Source organism: Castanea sativa, chromosome 12 (assembly GCF_040712315.1).
Source record: "Castanea sativa cultivar Marrone di Chiusa Pesio chromosome 12, ASM4071231v1".
Classification (NCBI taxonomy): Eukaryota; Viridiplantae; Streptophyta; class Magnoliopsida; order Fagales; family Fagaceae; genus Castanea; species Castanea sativa.
Window position 1 is genome coordinate 36,124,952 of NC_134024.1, and position 16,617 is coordinate 36,141,568.

Below are 16,617 nucleotides of genomic sequence, written 5' to 3' on the forward strand. Positions count from 1 at the left end.
TTGCTTCTCCCCTCCGCTCCCTATAATAATGAAGCCAATACAACAAAATAAATAAATAGAGAATTGTATCGTTTATGAAGATAAATCATTTTATGAAAAGCGCATGGGTCTTTTATATTTTAAAACATAAATAAATGTAATGAAAACCAACAAAAAAGAATATAATAATAAAAAAAAAAGTGTAGTATAATAGAATTTGAAGGTAACATTAGAAAGATGAATCCCTAAGAGTGACCAATCAAAAAAATTAAATAAAAAAATAATAATGATCATCACTTATCATATTTATCTATCTATCTGACATGTGTATTAATTCTAAAAATCTATATCTTGTCAGCAGCCACCTCCTTTTTCTATTGTTTTTCTTTGATTTGCTGTCTCCATATGTCACAATACTGTAGGATTTCAGTTGTTGGTTTGGCTTATGCTTGCATTGTTGCCCCCTCTGTTATGATTCTAGTGTTTTATATGAATTAAGTATAAGCTTAACCATATGTAGATCTATTATCGGCTTATCACTGGCAAATCAAATCCTGTTCAATTATATATATATGGCAATACAAAAAGAGAGGAGAAGCTTCACAACCAAACTTTATATTAAAGACAAGGCATTTGCTTTGAGAAGTGCATTTTCACCCTCATAATGCTCCATTTCTGTTGACTGCTGAGGTCAATTATCCAAAAAACATTCAACCCCTTTTAGGTTTACTTGTGATATCCTCCTCCAGTTGTTTTTATGGCAAATGCTCATTCCCGTGAATTTGTTAATGACTGCTGAACTACCTCTCATATCCATACCTTTCTTCTTTGTGCCTTCATTTTCCATAGATGGTTCGACTAGCATGCAAGTCGAGCCTTCTGCTTCAATGCGACTTCAAGTGGATGCAAATGAAGTGCAGGGACATTATAATAGTAAGGTTTCTCCTATGGAAACATTTTGTACTATTCCTACTGGTTCACACAATGCTGCTAATAATCATTTACCTAGTAGAACAGGAAATGTTGTTTATGACCCCACAATGGATGCAATGGAAACTTATTAAATACCGCCTAGTGGGAGAGGCCAACGGGGAAGCTCTACTAACTTAGATACTACTGGTGGTCAATACCGTGATTCGTGGAGTACCTGTGTATATTTCAAACAGCCTGGACCTTGCTGAGATTGGACACCATCAGTTCTTACCTGAGAGAGATCCAAATGGTTGGGAGCTACCTTTTTTGCAAGGATGGTTTGTGGGTCAAAGCCAAGCTGGTGTTCCTTCAGTGCTGCCTCTTAATGATGATGGCAGTAGTCGTGAGCCATCAGCTCAATATATAAATTTTTCCATCTTGGCATCTCATCCGTCTACTCAAAACGTGACAATGCCAAGAGGCATCAACCTGCCTGGCATTTTTGGAAGATCTAAGATGCTAGGAGGGTGCTGCTCTGGTTAATGCCCCAAGTGATTAGGTTGATACTCAACCCATTATCAGTAGAATCCAGTCGAAAATCACCACCTCACTGGCTGCTGTAGCTACGGCAGAGCTACCTTGCACTGTGAAGCTAAGGGTATGGCCACATGATGTTAAAAATCCTTTTTTCCCACTTAATGCTGAAAGATGTTGCTTACCTTACCCCATGTCATCCTATGTAGGTAAGCAGGAAATTTTAACATTCAGATACAACTGTTATGGTGCTTTAGTATTGTAATGGGTATTAGTGTCGTGGCATGGGTGAGGTCATGGGTTTCAAGTCCCATTGATTGTGTATAACTTAACAAACCAAAAAAAAAAAGGGTGTCGTAGCACGGCTTTCAGTTTTCAAATATCTATTGCATTTTCTTTTGGACAAAGGCCACCATTTGTATGGACCTGCAATATTCTTTATTAGGAGTGATGTCATTTTAAACAGGGTGTTGCATTTAACATTTTTTTGGGCTGCAATTGTATTTGAAGTGAAATGAGTGCCCATTTTTCACCTTGTAAGAGATTTTTAGCGGCATGTGTTGCATGCACTCTTCCTCATATAGAGGCTAACCCAGGATATCAGACTCTAATCCATCAAGATCCTGGAGCTGGAACATCCCCAACACAACATCCGGTCAAGTCATATACGAGCTTTGCACTTATTCTCTTGAGAAGGCAGCATAAAGCTTCATTCCCATCATTAACTCTTGTCATGCATTCAACATTTCCCTTATGTTATTATTTTTCCTGTTAAATTTTTATGTTGGTGTGTCACCTTATGAACTTGTCTATTTTACTTTTGCAACTTTGGTTTAGTGCTTGTATCACAAGCCATAAGAGCTACTCAGGGTTTGACTTCTATCCAAGTCAGTTGTCTTTCGTGGATAAATGGAATGTGCATCTGAATTCATTGTCCTATTGGCTGGAAATTTGTGTCAAGTTCTCATATTTCAATCTTTTAAAACCACAATTCTTCATTGATCCATAAAACATCTGGGTTGCATGTCACCAATCCAACAATTTAGGCAATTGCGTTTGGTCCATTATTCAACAAATGTATTAATTTTTACTTAGAAGTTCACTTTTTATTGGAAAGTGTATGCATAATAGGAAAAAAGGAAATTTAGAGACCTCAATGATGTGCCAGTGATTTCACCAATGACAGAGTTCAGTGTTATATGCACGAGTTGTTCACATATATTATACTAGTTTAAGTTTTTACGCCATGTTCATTGACATTTTTGTGTTAGCCTTGCTTCAAAAGGAACTGCAGGACGCAAGATGTCTCTGCAGTTTAATTGTAATCTACCAGTTTGACTGATGATTCAAATTGTTTAATGTAGTTTGGCCAGACTAAATCAAGACTGGTCAATGAGAGAATGGTCAACAGTCTAAGAAATCCAACTGTCCAGTTCTGGGTTAAGACATTACTCATTACAGCTGTGACCTATATAGTATAATAGGGAAGTCTTTGGCCCTTTTGTTTCTAGAATTACATAAAGTTTTTATTAAGGTTAAAATGTTTTTGTTACAAATTCTAAATGTAAGTGGACATAGGTCTTTTTTTGTATACTGCTTTTCCCCCTTGCTTCTTTATCTTAATTTTGAATGCTCTTAATTAGTATGAGTAATACAATTGCCATTGTTTCATAGAATTTTACAAGCTTACTTAATGAATTTTATAAAGGGAGGATTTAATTGAGGATGCTCAAAATTTGTGTGGGATTTTGCATATTGTGCGTAAAAACAACCCCAACAACCCCCCCCCCCTATGGGTGGTCCTTTCTTTGCCTTCTAAACCTAGTTCTAAAATTTGATGTACTTTGTGAACGTTCATTTGGTTTATTTACTTGATTGAAGTGTTGAAACTTCAGTGTCCTGTTTGCATTGTTGTCTAAGATCCCAGAGGATTGGTACAACCAAAAAACTTCATGCTATTGTAAGCTGAACATGTGCATTTGTTGTATTTGCAGTTCTCACCTACATCTGAGTACACGTCACTTGCCCATGGTCGACATCATGGTTCTCTTTTTACAAGCATTGTCAATGATGGGGAAACAACATTACATATTACACTATTCTGGAGGTAACAACATTTTCTTGGCTTTATTTGTTACAATAGATTCCTTTCATGAATTTTCTTTTAACTGCTACTTTACTATGCTGGAAAATTTCTCTGTTAGACTCAATTCTCTACAAAGTTTCAAATATGGAACTCGTGGGAGTGCTTCCAAGTTCAGAGGATGAGGTCTAGTCAATGTTGCTTGCTTTCGTCCAATTGCTCGAGGAGGTCTATTTTATGGAAGAAAGGTGTGGCTGGGTACGTTCAGAGAAATCTTGGTTATAATTAGTGTTGATATTATTAAAATTGCTTTTTTACTGTTGAATACAGGAAAAGGGAAGCCTAGGGTTTTGCAGTGTGATGGTGCTCGAGGTGTGAATTGCACTGGATTAAATTACATTCCTGAGGAAAACATGGCTTTTGTAAGATAGTGATCAGTTTGTGGCCTATTCTTCCTTTTTTTTTTGTTTTTTTTTTTGGTTTATGATTTTTATTTTTGAATATGAAAAGCCTTGTTCTTTTTACATTTTCATGCATATTCCTCCCCCCAAACTCTCCCTTCCCTTCTTTTTTTCTTCTTATTTTTCTTTTATTCCTCCTTTTGTTCTGTCACAATACTATTTCTAACTTAATTGTAAATAATATTGTAGCTTAAAGAATATTAACATGCTAACAAAGCAGGGGCTTATCTTCAACTTTTCATGTAGTTGGTCTCATTAGTGTGTGTGTGTGTGTGTGTGTGTGTGTGTGTGTATTATTGTTTGATATTTACAATAATGAGAGAGGGGATTTGAGCCTTGGTTCTCCTCATAAAGGAGAGCAGAAATGCCACTAAACTAGGCTCTTGGCAGTGATCTTAGTAATATGTAATGTAAAAAAAGTCTTTTGATTTTATCTAGGCCTACTTTTGGGAGGAAAAGATTTGTCAAATTAGTATATAAAGCATCCCAAATGAAAATTTGGGTGTGTTAACTAGTAAGCAAGATTAAGGTTCCCTAAAAGATTAACCATTAGAATTGCTGCTAAATGACTAAAAGAGAGGTGCTTCTTTATAAAAGCTCTCATTCACTAAATTATTTGAAACTTAATTTATAGAATTTTCCCTAAAGTATAAACCATCATAACAATGAGGTACATGAACTCTATTATTCCCTTATTATTACTCACCAAAAAAAAAGTAATTTATATATTTTACACATTAATTTTTGTAATTCTTTTATGATAAATTTCAAAAATAAAAATGTTGAGTCAAACATGTAAAAAATATTATTTGAAAAGTGAAAACTATTTTCCAAAAAATATATTATTTGAAAATTGTTTTTATATTGTTTGAAAACAAAAATAAAATTTCTTTCTATCAAATATGCCTCAAAATGTAGGAACAAAAAAATACGACTTAAAATAAAAACTATTAAGGCCCATTTGATATTAGTGTTTAAGTATTATTGTTCAGTTTTTCGTATTGTGAAAATACATATTTGAGTATTACAGAAATGCGAAATACGAAATACGTGTAAAAAATGTTATTATTATTTAGGGGGTGTTTGGGAGAGTAGTTTAAGTTATGTTGTTTGAGTGTTTTTGATATACGTGTGGATGAAAAAGTGTGTGAAAAAGTATATAATGTTGTTTAAAATATGGTAAAACTATAGTGCCAAACAGACTCTTAAACACTAAAAATGATTGTTTAAAATCCATTACCAAACAGAATATCTCTAGAAATGCATTACACGGTTGAAGACCCCTCACCTACCCAAGTCTTTTTTCTTTTTGGTTTTTTAGAATGCCACCCGCGCAAAGTTGCAAACCACTTTGACCAGTGTGATATTATATGATAAAACACAACCTAAATTTGATAAATATAAAAACAGATGTTTTACTTTTAATAATAAATAAATTTGACATGACAGCTTGTCAATCCAAAAGAGTGAAAAGACACAGTCAAATAATTTTTTTTTTTAAATGTATTTTATGGAACTAAACCAACGTATCTTCGATGGCATTATTTGACAACTGATGATCAGATTTGATTGACTGACTTAAGGAAAAAGCAAACACAAAAAAGTTCTTATTCGAACAACCAGAGCCATTTAGTTACTAGTACTGCTACAATAACCACTAACTTCTACCAGTGCATGCCACAAAAAAAAAAAAAGGAGAAGATCAAATCTCTATGCTTACATCAGCGTGTCATTATTGTTTCTGAGTCGCCTACATTCTACACATTACAATGATACAATAGGCATAGGATGGATACCCACTACACAATATAATGATACAATAGACATATAGGATGGATACCTGTAACAAATTCCATTGATAAAAAATTCGTATTTTTATAGCCAGTATCAGAAATTTCAAAATAAACCATTATTTAAGAAAAATTCGAAAAAATATGTGCTCTTTTTGTTGATAATGACAAAAAAGAAAAAAAAAACATTTTTGTTTGCCATAATATAAATTCAATACAATAATTCCCCAATTTTCAACGCAACAGGTTTTTATACCAGCTTTTTTTTTTTTTTTTTTTTGAAAAACAAAAAAGAATTGACAAGCTAGGGTAAGAAATCGACACTTTTCATATTCCTTTATATTTAGTGGATAATATATTCTAAAATTTGGATTGATATCATCAAGGTTTAAGTCACTTCAAAAATTATTAATTTAATTCCTAAAGACAACTTAACCCCTCCAACCCTCCGTTATTTATTATTCCCAATCAATGTGCAAATCTTAAAAACTAACATTATATATTATAATTAATAATCAAAATTGGAATAAAAATAGCAGCAACCAAAAAAAAAAATCCCAAAATTACCATTTAAAGCAGAATAGTTAAAAGAAAAACAGAAAGCCCTATGTATTCTTAAAAAAATCCTTTATAGATTCCCAAATACCCCATATAATCGAGCTATGGCCGCCATTTCCATTACCGTTTGCATTGCCATTGCCATCTTTATTCTCGTCCCCACCTCCAGCTCATATTTTCTTTCTATCTCCATCGCCAGCTTTCACCACATTTATGTTCATTTTCTCGTCCATCATCCTGAGAGTATCGAGCACTTCACCGGCATGAGTTAACATAGAGCTTAGGATAACATCCCTTTTTAGCTCGGAGACCCCATGAAGCAACTTAGAAGCTTCCTTATCCTACACGGTAAAAATAAAAAGTTAAAAAATGAGGTTTTTTGAGGAAAAAAAATGTAAGAAGAAAAAATAAAATGAGAAAATACCAGTTTAATCGACGGATCCTACAGTTTTTCCATGTGAATCAAACATGAAAGGGTCTCCTCCGGGCCATCAATAGCAAGTGAGGAAGCCACGGCAATGAGATTGGCAACCGATTGAATGGATGCCATTACCAAAGAGATGGTGGCTAGCTTCTCATAACCACCACCTTGAAAGCCCTCTTTGAGCTCTTCTTTTGTCACTTTCCTAGCCACTAAATCCTCTCCATTAACTCCTATGGTAACAGACCCTCTTTTCACCATTGTAGAAGTCTGTACGGATACTTCAAATCCCCGAAGGAAATGAAGTATTCTATTCACTACACCGGCGGAGTGAGGAGAGAATCTTTTCATTTTTTTAGGTTAAGGTTGAGAATGTAGGATAAGCTAATGTTTTGAGGTTTCAGCTTTTGGTGTTTGTAATATTTGATCTAAGGGTATCAACTAAGAAAGAAAAATGAGAGAGAAGATAAACGACTTGAACTATGAGAGAAAAATAAGAGAAAGCTTACACACACAGAGTATGAGTATAAAAGAAAAGAGAGTAGAAGTGATAGACTTAAAGCCTACACACAGAGAGTACGAGTATAAAAGAAAAGAGAGTGAATATGAGAGAGAAAAATGAGAGAGAAGGTGAATAAAAGATGTGCAAAATGAGAGGAATAGAACCTGATCCCCTCTTTCAAAATAAGAAAACTGACATGCCAACCACTATGCTGAGCGCCTTAAACGTGTATTTTATCATATCTATTTTTTTTTTTTTTAGTTTTGAGTATAATTTTTCAATTTATCATAATGCCTCTCACCTAATCTATTATTATTTGATTAATTTATTATTATTTGATAATTTTATTACCTGTTTACGAATTATGCTTACAAGGGAATATACAATTTATAAATTTATGTTGAAAATGATTTAACTTTAGAAAATTTCTATTTGAAAGATTAATAAAGACAAATATTTTACACTTGTTTATGCTTTATTATTTTCTAATAATCTTGTGAAAATGGTGAAAAATCATTTGAAAGTTGTATAAATTTTTTAAGACATATTTTTAGTAAAATTTTGTTAATGTTTACCATTTAATACCTTTATTTGTATTTTATTACTATGATAAATTTTATTCAAGTCCATCTCATAAACTAAAGCTTTTCTTCTTTTTTTTTTGAGAATAAACGAAAGCAATTTAATGTTTTAGGTCATAGACTTCTACAAACTATATGAAAAAGAGACAATGGCTCCATCTACAGTAGTCTTTGGTTTATTCAACTTAGTGAGGCAAAACTCACCGTTTTGCTTGAGCTGGCTTTTTAAATATTTGTATGTGCCAACACAATATTGTTGTACTGACTCAAAATATTCTTACAATATTTTCACGATTATTGAGGTGTTAATTTTTTATTATTTAAAACAAATTAATAAATATGGAATTGGGACCAACTACAATTAAAAACATATGTATTGTGAAAATGTTATAATATCTTGTTGTTGTCACAATATTTTCACAATTGCTGAGAAATCAATTCCTTATAGATCGAAATAAAATAAAATGTCAAGTTCAAAAATTTTCACAATAATTTCAAAAAAAATCCTAAGTGCAAGGTATTTTTTATGGATAAAAAAAATGATATTTGTAATGAGACCAATTTAAAACCAGTAACAATTTGTTATCAAAAAATTGTTGTGAAAATGTAGTAAAGGTAACATTTTTCTAGAATAAAATAATAAAACATTAGATCTGGTTCTATCCCTGCTAAAAATAAAAGTATTGTGGAAATGTTATGATATTTTTTTGTGCTCCTAGACTTCTTTTTTATGCTAGTCAAATTGAGTAAGTCAAAATTTGTTATTTTACGCACTGTTTTCATGTGCAGTCTTCTTATTTTTTGTTTTTAATACACAATTTAAAGTGGTGGTTCCAATTTAAAACCAGTAGCAATTTATAATCTAAGATTTGTTGGGAAAATATTGTGTACGTAAAAAAATAAAATATTAGACCAATACCTACCATAGTTGGAAATAAAAGATACTGTGAAAATGTTTGATATTTTGTTGTGTTTCTAGGCTTCTTTTTTGGTTTAGAAAAATTTGCTAAGCCAAAATTCATTGTTTCAAGCACACTTTTCTTCAATTGGTGTGTGTGTTTATTTATTTTTTAAAATGCACAGTTTAGAACCAGTAATAATTTACCATCTAAGATTTATTGTGAAAATGTTATGAATGTAACATTACTTTAAAATAAAATAATAAAATATTAGACTAGGATCCATCATTGCTAAAAATAAAAGTATTGTAAAAATATGGTGAAATTTCGTTTCATTGCTATACGTATTTTATTTGGATTAGTCGGTTTTGTTGAACCAAAATTCATTGTTTTATACATAATTTTCTTGGGCTGCATTTTTTTATAACACGTTTTTTAATGTTTAAACACACACACACGCACAAAGTTTTACACACACACAAAAAGAGACAAAAAAGCACTTTCACCCTTTTAAGTTTGGGCTAGTTTCTTTCTTTCCCTAAATTAAAGTTGAAAATTTTCCTCCTTTATAAAAATATAAAGGAGCATATACCCCTACTATTACACCCTTAGATAAACCCTAATGAAATTTTATGATTTCTAGAATATTCTATTGTGCAATGTATAAAATACACCCCACTAAATTTCAATGTACCAAAATTTTCTTCTTGTATTTTGAATTTTATGTCCCAAAAATTTTCTTTTGTTGTCTTCTTTTTTAATTTATTTTCTTGTTTAAAAGGGTTTTCCATTTTAAAACTTAAGTTAAACATCATATTAGTTATGCTCATAAAATATGATAATAAAGAAAGAAGTATGAATAACAAAATCTTCATTGTAGACTATTGCAAGTATTTCATTTGATTTTTCAATTGTAGCATATATTATCATTCATTGCAAAATTTTATATATTGTGACAATATTTTATCAAAACTAAGTTGTTTATTGTTAGAAGATAATAATAATCATTATCATTCTTATTTACTGAGTAAATATTACATTTTGCAAATAGGTCACTGTTCGTGATGAGTGAGCCCATAGCGAGATAAATCGCTGGCCTAGGGAGTGTTAAATAGCTATTCCAAATTTAAATACACAACTTTGCACTTCTTCCAAAAAAAAAATTACATCTTAATTTTCTCACTAAAATGGCAACAAGTGCCTTGCATGTGTATTCCAAACTAGTTATCTATATAAGTTTTAATTCCTACCATGTACTATATAAGTCCCAAATGGTCTTAAATTTAAATCTCATGGAATCTCATTGCTCCCATTTTGAATCCATCATCTGTCCAAGATTCCAAGTACTCTAAAAGAACCCTAAATACTCGTCAAAATACCCCTAAATCCATGATGCTAAGGCCAAAAAAAAAAAAAAAAAAGTCACACACATGCAAGCTTAGACAAGCTCAGCCTTCGTTAGGCCGAGTACAGTGAGTAAAGGACAAGCTCGGACAAAGTTAATTTGACCATATGGCCCCACACATGCATGCGTCATTTAATTTATCTATATAAGTGTCCTCCAAGTCTCATATGTAGATGCAATTAATGATGCAAAACCAGCCTGAGAAGGGAGAAGTAGTCTAGTCTCTGTGGATAAAGCTATATATTTTTTGAATTTAGATAATATGAAAACCAGCCCTTTTTTTTTTGTAGGGTGCCCCTACCATGCCTACACACCCTAACTCGACACTTGGCATCACCCTAATATCTTGACCGTCCATAAAATTTTACGAGCCAAGAATTTTATGTTATTTCCTTTTTATTTGTTTGAATTGATTTTGTTTAATTATTTTCGGTGCTTTATTCCTTCAAGAGTTAATTATAAATTGATAAAAGATAAATTAAACATAGTTACTTAGGTATGGTGTCTTAAATTTTCTAACTAAATTCAATTATGCAATTGTATTATTTAGTTATTGAGTTACATTAGTGAATTTTTGTATACTTTTGGAGTAATTTTGTTTATATTATATTAGATTAGTCAATACAATCATATACATATATATATATATATATATATATATATATATATATATATATATATGTATGTATGTTTGATTTTTAATTTAAGAAGTCAAAGAACAATACCTAAGATTAAGAAAACCTCTATAAATTTATTCAAATTTATTATAGAGAGCTTGAATGCATAGTGAAGGTCTTATAAAGTTGACAAAGTTGGGAACCTTCTATAGTAATGTTTTTATATTTGAATATATTAATGTACTATGTCAGAATCTTACAATGTAATTATAATATAGATGGGGTGGGTGTTAAATGAGGTTCTTCAACTATGCAATTTATACCCATTTGCAACAAACGTACGAAGGCAAGCGAGAGAAAACTCATCGAGTAGTTACAAGTCTTAGAACCCCACGCTGCATGCAACCCAATAAAATAGAGAATAAAGAGAGCCAATTTTATGAATTATTGATAACCCACTTGCAACTAGCCACTTGCAGTTGAAACACATACTATTCTTTTTTCTTTTCTTTTTTTTTGTTAACGAAACACATACTATTCATTCGGTTCTTTTACAAATCAAAAAAAAAAAATGGTGGTGAAGTAAAAACACACACATGACACAGACATAAAAAAAATAAAAACCACGCAAAAGTAACAAAGATCCATAAAAAATAAAATCACATTGTTCAAGAAAACAAGACCACGTTGTTCAAGATATGACATATGAGTAATACCAAGACCACATAATTTTGTCACAACTTGCCATGTAGTGAGTTATGAGTGGTAAAGGTATGAACACACATAGATCTACTATCACACTTCTTTCACTCACAACTCTTCACATGACAAATTATGGCCACAATTGTGTAAAATATGTAGTCGTAGCATTTTTCTACACAAAAATGAATATTGATAAAGAATAAATTTTTTGATATTTTAAATATGTTCCTAGATAAAATCGGTGCAAAGTAGTTGAGCAGTAACATGGATTGGGATCACAATAATAACCCCATAAAAGCCCTAATGGTACACATGGAGTTGGGATTATTGGAGAGAGTCGTATCATAGCAAGGTTATTAAAACCGGACCGGACCGTACGGTCAGACCAGATTAACCGGAAACTGTTCACCATTACGGTTTTTTAAGCATAAAATATCAGAATTCTCTCCTTTGCAGTGAACCGTCTGAACCCCGATCCAACCGTACGATTTGTTGAACCGTGCACGGTTTTTTCGGTTTTCTTCCCACAAAATTTTGCTAAAAAATCTCAGTCTTGATCTCATTTGTCCACCGTCAGAAGCTCCACCATCACTGGATTTGACCGTTTGAACTTTGAAGGATCGACCTGCTTGTTTAGAGATGAAAGACCGAGAGAGAGGGGCAGGAGTGATAGAGTCATAGAGAGAACGAAGTTACAGAGAAATAGAAGAAGGAAACTGATAAAGAATTGGTGGAGTAAACAAAGTAAAAGGGATTTGGATCAGGTGCAATACCTAGGGTATTGCACCTTGTGCAATTCACCCATTTCCTCTCACAATTTTTTTAACTTTTTTTACTTTTTAACTTTAACTCTTTAACTCTTTTTTAATATATTTTATTTAATGATTGAGATTGAAAGTTACTTTTTCAACCTTCAATCTCAGCCCTTGATTACAATTGCACTAGGTGCAATACCCTAGGTATTGCACCTGATCTGAATCCAAGTAAAAGAGAGAAATGAGAATAGGATGGCAGGATTTGATATTGGGAATAGGGAAATGGTTTTTATTTTAAATTTTTTTACCTAAAAAGTCACGCCTCTCCCTCTTTTTTGATAACCATCCAGCAATTTCTTCAGCTCTTTATTATCACCTTTCCCATCACTTGACTAGTTGACTTTTTTTTCTTTTTCTTTTTTCTTTTAAGAGATATTTTATAATCTTTGTAATAAATTACAAAAAGATCTCCTATATTTTATCCTCTTTAAATATTATTTTGGTTAATATTGTTTGAATTTTTTTTATGTAATTTATTTATTTTTGTATTAATAAATAAATAAATTAATTAATTAAATAATTATTACGTCATCACGGTCTGACCTCGATCGAACCTCGGTTGAACCTCAAAAACATTTAACTTCTTTTTTTTACGGTTCATTGAACGGTCCGGATTTAAAAACCATGTATCATAGAGCTTTCTTTCGTATGTTGGTCTTGGGAATGGGAGGAGTGGGTACCGAAGGTAAACCTTGTGGTTGTGGTTTTTAACCTTTTTTTTTTAGGGGGGAGGGGGGGCTAAAATAGGATAAGTCTATAGAATAAGAAAAGAATGAATGTTTCGAGATTCGGCCAATATGAATTTGGAATAAGAGAAGCCATCATTTAAATAAATTTTAAAAAAAACTGAAAGAGGAGAAGAAATTCAAGAAAATGATGATACTGTGGTTATGGTGAAAAGAACGAAGAAAACGTTACAAGGGAAAAAACCTGAGAGAAGATGGGTGAGGGCAAAATGATTGGTGACTCAGTGCAGATGTGGAGGAAATTGAATAGAGAAGAACAAGAGAATTATTATTATTATTATTATTATTATTATGGTTGGGCAAACTAACATGGAGAATTTCATCCATGGAGTTGAAATTAATTTAAATAAAATTATTGTCATTTTTTTAATAAATTTTATTTATTTTATAAGCAGTTTTATATATATATACAAACATACAAACTCTATATATATAGCAATAATCTTGAAATGATACATTGACATTGAAATATTCATTTCCAATGACCAAACCAAAACAATCATGGAAATGGTATTCACAACATTGATCTAGGCCAATATCTCTTCCTATAAAAAAAGAAAAAAAAAAGTCCAATATCTCTAACTCACATCAATGCTCTACATATAGCTCCTATGGGTTTCCATTAGTTTAATTGGTAAAATCTCTTAAGAGATTTGGAGTTCAAACTCCCAAAAATCAAATAGTGTTTTGAATTGATGGTAAAGAAGTGAAAAAATGGAAGCATATGCCATAAAATAGTGTTTTTGTTATTGCTTCGTCTGTTAATAAAAAAAAACATTACGGAGCATATGCCATAAAATTCTATCATATCATAAATAAATTAAAAAAGAAAAAGAAAAAGCTTTGTAGCTCCCATTCAGCAAATAGAAAACTTTGAAGTTCACTTCAAGCGATTTGGTTTAGCAGCAAAGTTTGATTGGGATAGTTCAAAAGTATTAATATACTTTTTTTAGAACCTAAATTTTAAGGCTTAAAATTCCTCTTCAAAGTTTTGTAATTTAAGGTAACAAAGCAGAGAACGAAAATTTTAAGTTTTAAATGGAAGCATGGCTCTTGTACTATATATTGAATTAGTGATTTTTGCCTGAATAGCTAAACTCAAACATGACCAATTAAATAATTGTGTCATGACCTTTCCTGATAATAGTTTATTAAAAAAAAAAATTTAAAAAACCCGATAATAAAGTAGAATGATACAACAATAACAATATTACTCACTTGACAAGCTTAATAAACAGTTTGTATTTGATTGACATGAAGGTGACACAAATACAACCCATTAAACCATCTTTAAAAAAAAAAATAATAATAAAATAAAATAAAATAAACCTAATTAATATTGTTTCTCATTACGTGAAATAGTTTTTTTTTTCATGACATTAGTTTTTATCCATCATATATTGATGAGAATATTTCTTAGAGTTGTCATGCATCCTTGGTGGGATTCATAGGGCTGGGAATTAAAAAAGAGGTAAAAAGAAAATAATAGCATTTAATGAGGGTGTACAGTAGTTTATTGTTTCAATTTTTTAAAGAAAAGAATTAGTATATCGATGGTGGAGTGGTTTCAGGTTTGTTTGAATTTTAAAGTAAACATCATTGTCAAATTCCCATGTTAGTGCAACAAGAACAGGTAGGGTTTCTTTACCAACTTTGTTTTCACACAAAATGGACAGTTGCGCCTCAAACCCTGCTGCAGCAACAGCAGCAAGCATACGTGATTGTGATGGCTGAAGTGCTGAACCCGGCCCCTGAGAGGCACCACCTCCTGCAAAAGCACACATTTTTTATCTTTCCCTACTAGCTCCAGTACAAACTAAGACAAAGTTAATTTGACCATATAACCCTGCACATGCAAGTCTCATTTAATTCATAGCCTCCAAAATTTTCTTTTGTCAAATTCATTAACTGTAATAGATGCAGAAAGTGTCCTCCATATCTCATTGCAAAACCAGTGTGCAGGGAGTAGCATATATTTTGATAGGTACCGTGTCTTCAAGGGCATTGTTTATTTTGTGCCAGTGGCAGTGTTAGTAGTGGTCTTTGTGCATAGAAACCAGTCTTTTTTTAAGGATACTACTCTCATTCCCTCACGCCCTAACTTTACATTTGGCATCACCCAGGACTCGATATCCCGCACCCCCGACACGGGCTAATGTTGAGAACCTTCGGCAAGGATACCTGTGGTTCACAGCCATCAGGCCGTAAGGATGGTGTGTGTTCACCCTACCCTAATATCGTGAATGTCCATAAAATTTTACTATTTGCCAGCCCCAGTCTAGATACAACAGCCAAGAATCTTATGTTATTTCCTTTTTATTATATACTTCAAAAGAGTAAAGTATAAAATTTGATAAAGATAACTTAAACATAATTTTCTAAAATAAAAAAAATAAAAAATAAAAAGAAACTTAAACATAGTCCCTTAAGTAAGATGTCTAAAATTCTATAATTAAATTTAATTATGTTATTGTAATATATTAGTCATTGAGTTACATTAGTAAATTTTAGTATCCGTTGGAAGATAATTTCGTTTATATATATGTGTGTGTATTTGAATTTAAATTAAGAAGTCAAAATACAATACTTAAGATTAAGAAAAGCTCCTTAAATTTATTCAAAATTGAAATTAGAGAGAACATAAATGCAAAGTGAAGTTCTTTTCATGGTGACAAACTTAGCAACCTTCTATAATATTGTTTTTATATAGTTTGATTTTTCAATGCACCACATCGGAATCTTACAAATGTAATTATAATGCAGATGAGGTGGGTGTTAAATGAGATTCTTCGACTATATATAGTCTATATCTATACCCATCAAGTTGTTAGAAGTCTTAAGACACAATGCTAAAATTAATAGAGAATGAAGAGAGCCAAAATTAAAAAAGATGAAAAAAGAAAAAAGAAAAAAAAGAATCAGCATTGAATGAGCTAGGGTGGAGTACTGCATCAAATTGTGCAACAAGATCAGCTAGAATTGCTACCACCTACCAATTTCGTTTTCATTCTTTAGCACACAAAACAAAACGAACAGTTGCGCCAGGGACACAGAGAGTCTTAGAGGCTCAGAGCCAGAGGCACAGAGCTATACTCTTTTGTTTTAACCGCAAGCTTGCTAACTGTCCTCAAAATCACCCCTGTGCTATGCTAGTGCTCAGCAATAAGCATATATACAAATTGTGTACGGTATCTATTTATATTGACAATTCCTCTTCTAGCATGCATGCAAACTTGGTATCATATGAGATGTCACATGCCAATACATAAATAACTTTCACAAAACTAATTACTAGCAAAGTACCTAGTTTAAATATAGAAGTTCACACAATCAAGGTTAATACAAAATTACTTAGAGTTTAAAGTAATTATTTGTAATCCCTAATGAATTTAAAGTGTTTTTTTAAAATAAATAAATAAATTATGGGGGTGATCAATTTTTAGTCTTCCATATCTAGTAATTATTGTATTGCATTTATTTTGTGGAGAGAAGCAAAGAGAATTCATTTGAAAAAAAAGAGAGAGAGAGAGAGAGAGAGAGAGAGACAAAGTCACTGTATAATAGCTGTGATAAGACATCAATCATTGCAAGTAGTTCATAGTTTATGCATGT

At 31.8% G+C, this 16,617-nt stretch overlaps 1 pseudogene; it reads left to right on the forward strand.

Moving 5' to 3' along the window:
- The first annotated feature begins 767 nt into the window (after nt 1-767).
- On the forward strand, nt 768-3,939 carry LOC142620601 (uncharacterized; annotated as a pseudogene).
- Nucleotides 3,940-16,617: the final 12,678 nt, after the last annotated feature.